The sequence below is a fragment of the Engystomops pustulosus genome, chromosome 2 (genome assembly GCF_040894005.1).
Source record: "Engystomops pustulosus chromosome 2, aEngPut4.maternal, whole genome shotgun sequence".
NCBI classification, from domain to species: Eukaryota; Metazoa; Chordata; class Amphibia; order Anura; family Leptodactylidae; genus Engystomops; species Engystomops pustulosus.
In genome coordinates, this window is record NC_092412.1 from 104347988 (window position 1) to 104356263 (window position 8276).

The window sequence follows — 8276 nt, forward strand, 5'->3', positions numbered from 1 at the left end:
TGTATCATTTTAGAGCTTGGTCCCTTTCTCATCCACATGTAACATTCTCCGACTGGATTTTCATATCTCATAAAAGATATGGGGGGTGTTAATGAAGCTGCTTTGGTAAGACTTCTTGAGAAATTTGTGCCAAAAATGCCTTCTGACACATTTATGAAGGCTTTTATAGCATTTTTTCACTTTTTCAACTCTTCTGACAAAGTGAAGGTCCGTGAACAGTTAATAGTCTGTGCACCAAAAAAATTAGGAAGGCGGCACACAGTTTAGACCAGCTTAATTCATGTCTAAAAGGAGATTTTTATGATGAATATGTTGCAGCAAAAGATTAGTGTTGTCAAACTGTATTAAATTCCCCCAATGGACTTTTGATGGATACCTTTTGTACTCTAAGGTCCCTTTCAAATGACAGTTTTGTTCCTCTGTCCAAAAAAATATAGGGCTTGTAGGTCCGTTTCTACATTGTGTTTTTCACCCATTTTTTGGCCTATTCTCTCTGCCCTGGTCTGCAAAAACAGCCCATGTGTCTTCCATTGTTGCTGATCTGCAAAAACTGGCTTAAATTATGTCATTGGCTTCTTGCCTCTATTTAAACTTGATCATAGGATATTTTCTGTACATGTGTGTATCTAAGCAACAAAATGCATAAAAGGTCCGCAAAAATGTGCAGACCTGAATGTGACCTGAAAAATGTGAGACCCATAGACTTCAATGGGAAGACACTAAATAGGTAAAAATAGGATAGGACTAGGAGATTACTGCCACACAAACAAAGCACTAAGAAAAAATTGTCAATGAATATGAATCCATTACTACAAAAAGTGTGATTTCTGGGGGTCTTTTCAACTTTCAAGGTTTTGTACATTTTGAAAAATCTATTCAGTCACGAAAAAAAAATGTCTGCTATAAAACAATAAATATAGAAAAGAGAAGAGAGGAAGATGATGAACCTGCATTATATCTAATTCACATTTATCACCATTTATCCCATCTAAGGAACAAATTGTAGATTATTCTACACAAAAGACTCCCTTTGATAGAGTGCGACAGTGAAACTCGTGTCGGGGTCTTCTGTGTGCAGTTCTCCCATTGGGTATGGTATTTACTATCTGATATATGGTGTTAAAAACTTTGGTCATGTGTGTGATTCCCTGACCATTTGACTTGTACTTACTGACTGTTGCTATTGCCCAGTCTGGTATTCTTAATGAATTTATTGTTGTATAATTATTGTATAACCCACCTTTAAGCTCTTAGTGGCTTGAAATAGGTCACTCACATTTATTGATTTAATTTATCATCAATTTATCATTGTTTACTTCCTGTGGATAAACACTGGTTCATGGTCACAGCTCATTATATTACAGAGAGTAATCTGAAATACAGAGAGTAAGCTCTGCCCTGTGTCACATCAGCATGGACAGGATTGTATTCACTGGAAGTAGACGTTTCCTATAGAATTACCTCAAGCAGAGATCTAGAAAACCATAAAGAATTCATACAGAAAGTATACACTTGAAAATTGTAGAAATTTTCATTTACACAATAACAATTATTTGCAGAAACTGGACAACCCCTTTATTGTCAAAATAAATAGACTGACAATTAGTTATATACATATGTATTAACACTAAGAAGTGTCTCCAAATTTACACTACTCTGCTTTCTTAGAGGGCTTGTCCAGACTTCCATAAAAGGTTTGGGGGGCTAAAAAAAACTATAAAAATCTTATCCTTACCTACTATGGTGCTCCAGTTCTCCTGTTTAGTGGCTAGTTTCCCATCCCAACTAATCCTGTTCAATGGCTACACATCAAAACTGGTGCTGCTTATTACATCACATATGACAAGGGCAAAATTGTGGAATTAGTCACACCACTTCGTCTGACTGAGTGGTATAACACGCAATTCCTCCATACGCCATACAAGTATGAAAGCCAGAAGTGTTACGTCATCAAGGGGGGGTTCCAAGGAGTAATGTCCTTCCCACGGTGGAGCAAGCAGCGGGTCCCGGATATGGATACAAATACAAATATAGTGATGCACTCTCCCCAGGGCATTTTCATTTTCATGTTTTTACATGTTATGCTATGTACAAATCTCTTGATTGTTGTATCAGAAACTGCATAGTGACTAGCTCCATTCGCATATGGACAACCATGATGTGTGATCAAACAGTACTTACACTCAACTGAGAATTTTTAAATATGTTAGACTGTATAATATTGAAATACATTATCTTGATTCTGGTGAGTTTATCTAATATTCTGTTATGTCACACAAAAGCCTCCAGCTCTCTGGACCAAAATATTAAATGCAATCAGTATTTCTTCATACATCCCTACATTGCATATATCTCTCATTTAATACTCATAACTCTAGCAATCAATTTATCATATTATATACAGGTAACAAAAAATGGGTCCAATTTATTTAGAGTTGCACTTGTTTTGGGCTGCATAATGCAAGAGGGGTCAGAATTATTAAGATAATCTAACCTGTGGTGCATCACTCTCACAGAAGCTGAAACCGAGGGCTGGTGTATGCAACCGAGGGCTGGTGTATATTTCAGTTTTCTGGGACAGGATATAGCATATTTGGCTAGTCAAGGAATCCCTGTGTTGACTTCTTTGTTCCTTTGCTGCCCTTTTGGGCCACAAATGGGCTAAAAAGAAATAATTTCAAAGGTGTTTGCCTTAAATTGCTACTTTTTCATGCTTCTCATGCCTGAAAGAAAGGAGTTCAATGCATAATAAATCATATCTGATGGCTTTAAACAATGTTAGATAGCAACTAATGAATGAATAGTAATTGTAATGTAAATAGCAGTCATGTGTATAGTTGCTTCACAACTATCCTTTGTCTGAAGTCTTTAATATCACATGGGTTTACAAAGCATTACATTGCTAATGCTGTTAAAAGGGCAACTTGCTTCTCACATACTGTTGACCTGGCCTTTGAGTCCACTTGTAGTTTGCCATTAAAAATAGCTGCCCTTTTCAAATTTTTGTTTGTGATCATTATATTCCTGGTAAAACGCAGAACTGAAAATAATAGTCACCTATGAATCTGAATATCTGCTCCAGTGATCTATAAGCTTCATGAAAAATTGCCTTCTCCTGCATTAAAACAAAGGTGGAAATATCTGTAAAAAGCACCGGCACTTCCAGACTTGGGTTTCCAGCAACATTGCAACATTTTCAGCAAAAGTAAAAACCTGAACACCCAAGCAAATCTCACCGACCAAGTGGTGAGCAGGAGTCTGGATATTGTAACTTGAAAATTGCAATAAAGTATAAAGTAAACATATCTGTTATGACAGTGGTAACAGATTCAACAACAATCCTAAAAAAATATTTATTAGAGTATATTCAAATCTTTTTGATATATACAAGAGGATCAAGTCAGAACCTTTGGGGGCGCTGCATCCCTCCTTATTAGGAGTCTTTAAGATTGTGCTAATTTACTTCTTCTATGTAGTAAGCTTAGTTAGTAGGATTGGTTTAGGTTGATATACCACAAGTTAAAGGAAACCTACCACTTGTAGTGGCAGGTTTCCGATGGCAATACCGAGCACCAGCTCAGGGTGAGCTGGTGCCGGAGCTTATTTTAGTTAGTGTTTTAAACCGCGGTATCGCGGTTTAAAACACTTTTTAAACTTTATAGCCGGCACATGGAGGTACGCGCTCGGCGCTTACCATGCGCGCGGCTCTCATTCACTTCCTATGTAGCCGCGCACACGGTAAGCGCCGAGCGCGTACCTGCCTGCGCCGGCTATAAAGTTTAAAAAGTTTAAAAAGAACTGGGTTATGGTTGGTGTATGCCCCTGGGAGAATATTTGGCAGGGGCCCCCAAAGAGTTTCCAACCCTCCACTCTACCAACACACATTAGTTTTCAATCTTATACTTGTACACCACATCATAAATGTAGGTTAAAGACTATGATGGCTTCCCCAATAATCATGAGATTATAGATGATCTGATGTTCAGTACATAAAAATAGTAAGTTATATTAAAGGAAACCTACCACTTGAAGTGGCAGGTTTCCGATGGCAATACCGAGCACCAGCTCAGGGTGAGCTGGTGCCGGAGCTTATTTTAGTTAGTGTTTTAAACCGCTGTATCGCGGTTTAAAACACTTTTTAAACTTTATAGCCGGCGCAGGCAGGTACGCGCTCGGCGCTTACCGTGTGCGCGGCTACATAGGAAGTGAATGAGAGCCACGCGCATGGTAAGCGCCGAGCGCGTACCTCCATGTGCCGGCTATAAAGTTTAAAAAGTGTTTTAAACCGCGATACCGCGGTTTAAAACACTAACTAAAATAAGCTCCGGCACCAGCTCACCCTGAGCTGGTGCTTGGTATTGCCATCGGAAACCTGCCACTTCAAGTGGTAGGTTTCCTTTAATATAACTTACTATTTTTATGTACTGAACATCAGATCATCTATAATCTCATGATTATTGGGGAGGCCATCATAGTCTTTAACCTACATTTATGATGTGGTGTAGAAGTATAAGATTGAAAACTAATGTGTGTTGGTAGAGTGGAGGGTTGGAAACTCTTTGGGGGCCCCTGCCAAATATTCTCCCAGGGGCATACACCAACCATAACCCAGTTCTGTGCCAGTGAGTAATTCTTTTTTGGTGGAGGAAACAGCCAAATATGAATATTCTAAAGTATTACCAATGGCATATTATGCTGTCCATTGTCCATTATTAGGCCATTTTGTGTTAGAATTTGTCAGCCAGTCTCTGACAATTTTAAAAAGTGACATTGACCCATCTACATGTGCTTTTATAGTTAGCAGCAAAACATTATCTTGCAGTCCCATCTCTATGCGATGATCAATGTGCTGCATAGAATGTTGAAATGTCAAAGACTTAATGTTCCTCAAAATGAATTTACATACAAAGTAAACTAAGAAATCAAGGTCACTGTAGCTCAACAGTTGATAAGAGGATCCATCGATGTAATGTGAGTAAACTCAGCTTGGTGCTTTTGATTATTATTACTTTTATGCTGTTAATTCATAGTCTTAATTTTGAAATCTTTAGATGATAGTATCAATCAACTTTTCATTACCAAAATCCTCACAAGAGTAAAATAATTGTTACTATTTTTAAAACCTAAAACATGTTTTAATTAGCAAAGATACCTCAATCCCTGAAATCTAATTTTACCCCCTGGGGCCATTCTTATTGATGCAATATCACTATATTTACTCTATTAAAGAATGCACTACAAGATATTAGTCAGATAATTGACTTCAACAGTGAGCAATTTTTATACTCCCAAAAATTCCGTGTACTTGTACACCATTATGTACATAATGCATCAAGCACATCTAAATATATTACAATTACAAGACAAACTGATTGAAGGAAATGTAACCCAATTTTTCTTTTTTACCTTTTAAAGCACCTTTTTGTTATCTTTTTTTTACCTTTTAAAACATTGATTTTTTCCATGATTGACTGCGGGGGGTGCAAAGAGTAAGGAGGGGATCGTCAATTACGTGGTTGCATGCCTCAGTTGTCTTTGTCAGATGTTTGTTTCATTTGTTTAGAAGCGCTGTCATGTGTTGGGGCTGGTCCAGCGACTGACTTCGGGTAGCACTGTTGCTGCAGTCTAGGCTTGTGTCGATATGCTGCGGAGGTCTGCTTTCCTGGAGAACTGCTGCAGCCCACACCTGGAGCAACGTCCCAATCGCCTGTCCCGTCGATTTGCAAGTGGAGCAGGAAACCCTGAGGCGGATGTGGAGAGAGAGGTCAAGTCTGGAGCCATGCAACGTTGTTGTAAGTGCAGGTCGTCTGGAGTCCGGGAGGTTGTTAATGTACCAGAGTCTAATAATTTGGTGCTGCTGTGACTCCTAAGTATAGTGTCAGCAAAGTGGAAACTACTGTGATTAAGAAGTTGGAGTGTTATGAAGACGCTTTTATCCTACACATTGGGTTTTGGTGAGTGGCTTAGGAAATTGATCCACAGGGGTTTTGTTGGGATGAGATATCAGGGGGAAGTAGAGTAATTGGTTTGGCCAAGAGTACGGCCAGGTGTGCAGTATAGGTTAAGGTGGTGGTGGGGCTAAGAGGTAGTGGGACAATCATGTACTCTGAATCAAGATTACTGATATTCTGAAGGAACATATATATGAACTGTACAAACCACAAAACTTCCAGACATGGATTAAAAACAGCTTGGAAAGAAAATGGAATATGCAAGTGTTTGGGATGTTGGAGGGCATGATGGGTGTGGCCGACATTATTATGCGGTATTGTCTGTGCAGCTATGTTGTGTATTTTATTATGGCTCCACCATGTCACCTATTCGAATCCAGTATATTCAGTTTTGCACAGGGGCAAGTTTTGCATGGAACTGTTGAACTCTGGAGGGGGGAAACATTTAATAAAAAATGGAAACACCCCAAGTTTGCACTATTCACTAAATTGCATAATGGCCGTGGGGAAGCGGGTATGAAAACAAAAAATAAGATATATGGGTATACCAGTGGAGATCCAGAGACCATTTCAGGGGTGTAGAGCAGGAAGTATAAAGAAATATGGAATAAGGTTTATAAAACTACTGTTCCTCACAGTACGAGAAGTGGAATGTACTCCACATATTGAACTTATAATTCTGAGTTTGTGCCCATATTATGTAACCCAAGAATTCAGCACTGTAGTTTTGTTCATATTATATATTCCCCCATTGGCAAAGGAAGCAATGGCAATTAAGCTACAGGAGAAAATTGTTCAAGAACAAACTCGAAATTCACAATCAGGGATTTTAATCATGTGGCAATGGAATCCTTTCTGCTTGAGATGATACAGTATGTTTCAACTGCCACACATGGTGAAAAAATTCTAGACAAAATGTTTGTAAATGTTGATAATGCTTTTGTGTCTGAGGGATCAGAACATAGTATGGTTCTGTTGAAACCAACTTATTGTCCCTTGGCAAAGCGCAATCTAAAAAAAAGTGAGCCTGCGTGTAAATGGACTACTGAAAATGAAGAGGCCCTTAAGGTTGTTTGAAAACCACCGATTGGTCAGTTTTTGCCATAGAAGGGGAAGCTGTTTAAGACAAAGTCGCAGACTGTATAACTGTGTATATATTGTTTTGTGTGGACAGCGTAGTGCAGGAACAACTGGTAACTGTCCAAGCAAACAATAAACCGTGGATAACAAAATGAATGCATTTTATAATAGATTCAGTGATGAAATCCTTTTAATGTGTTACTTTCTATTCCACTAGTATCTGAAATACTTCTGAAAGAAAGTGAAGATTTTATTGATCTCCCTGGAGAGATGGATTTACATGGGACAGATTTATCTGAAGTCTCTGAGAGCAGAACTGTTCTAGTTGTCCATGGAAACCAATTAGAGCTCAGTTTTCATTTCCCCACAGCTGTTTAGAAAATGGAAGCTGAGCTTTGATTGGTTGTCATTGGCAACTAGAACAGTTCTACTCTCCGACATTTCTGATAAATCTGCCCCACAGTGTGAGCTTAAGGGGTTTGCCCATAAAAGAAATTTCTCAAATTTTAAACTCCTAGTGTTATTTACACAATAAACCTCATTTTTACCCCTTTACTTTACAATTTTACTTAGTTTTATAGCTCTTATAACTCAGTGATAATCAGTGCAAAATTCCAGAGTGTGAGAGGGGAGTCTCTAAGCAGACACATTATGATCCCTGTGTGCTGACAATCTGGTTACATTATCAGGGTCCAGGTTTACCTACACTTTTATTTACCTTCTGAACATTCACTAGTATCTAATGTTCTTGTCTTTTATAGTTATTTGCATATTGACCGCTGTATTTATTAATGGTGGGAATGTTACTACGCATGTCTGAAGAAGGGGCCCCGAAACGTCACATGATGTGCTGGACGCCGTCCTCCGTAGTGAATTAACTACAAGGTGTGCTAAGCCCATTCCCCTGGAGTTCACGCTGGATTATATGGACCAGACTCCTAATATGATTAAAAATATAATTTGAAGAAATTGCAAGATTGACTGAAAGCAGGGCTGAGACATACATGTTGACAGAGGCTGAAAGAAACTCCATTATTCAATCACCAGAAACAGCAGGGTTAACACTCTTGTCTTTTATAGTTATTTGCATATTGACCGCTGTATTTATTAATGGTGGGAATGTTACTACGCATGTCTGAAGAAGGGGCCCCGAAACATCACATGATGTGCTGGACGCCGTCCTCCGTAGTGAATTAACTACAAGGTGTGCTAAGCCCATTCCCCTGGAGTTCACGCTGGATTATA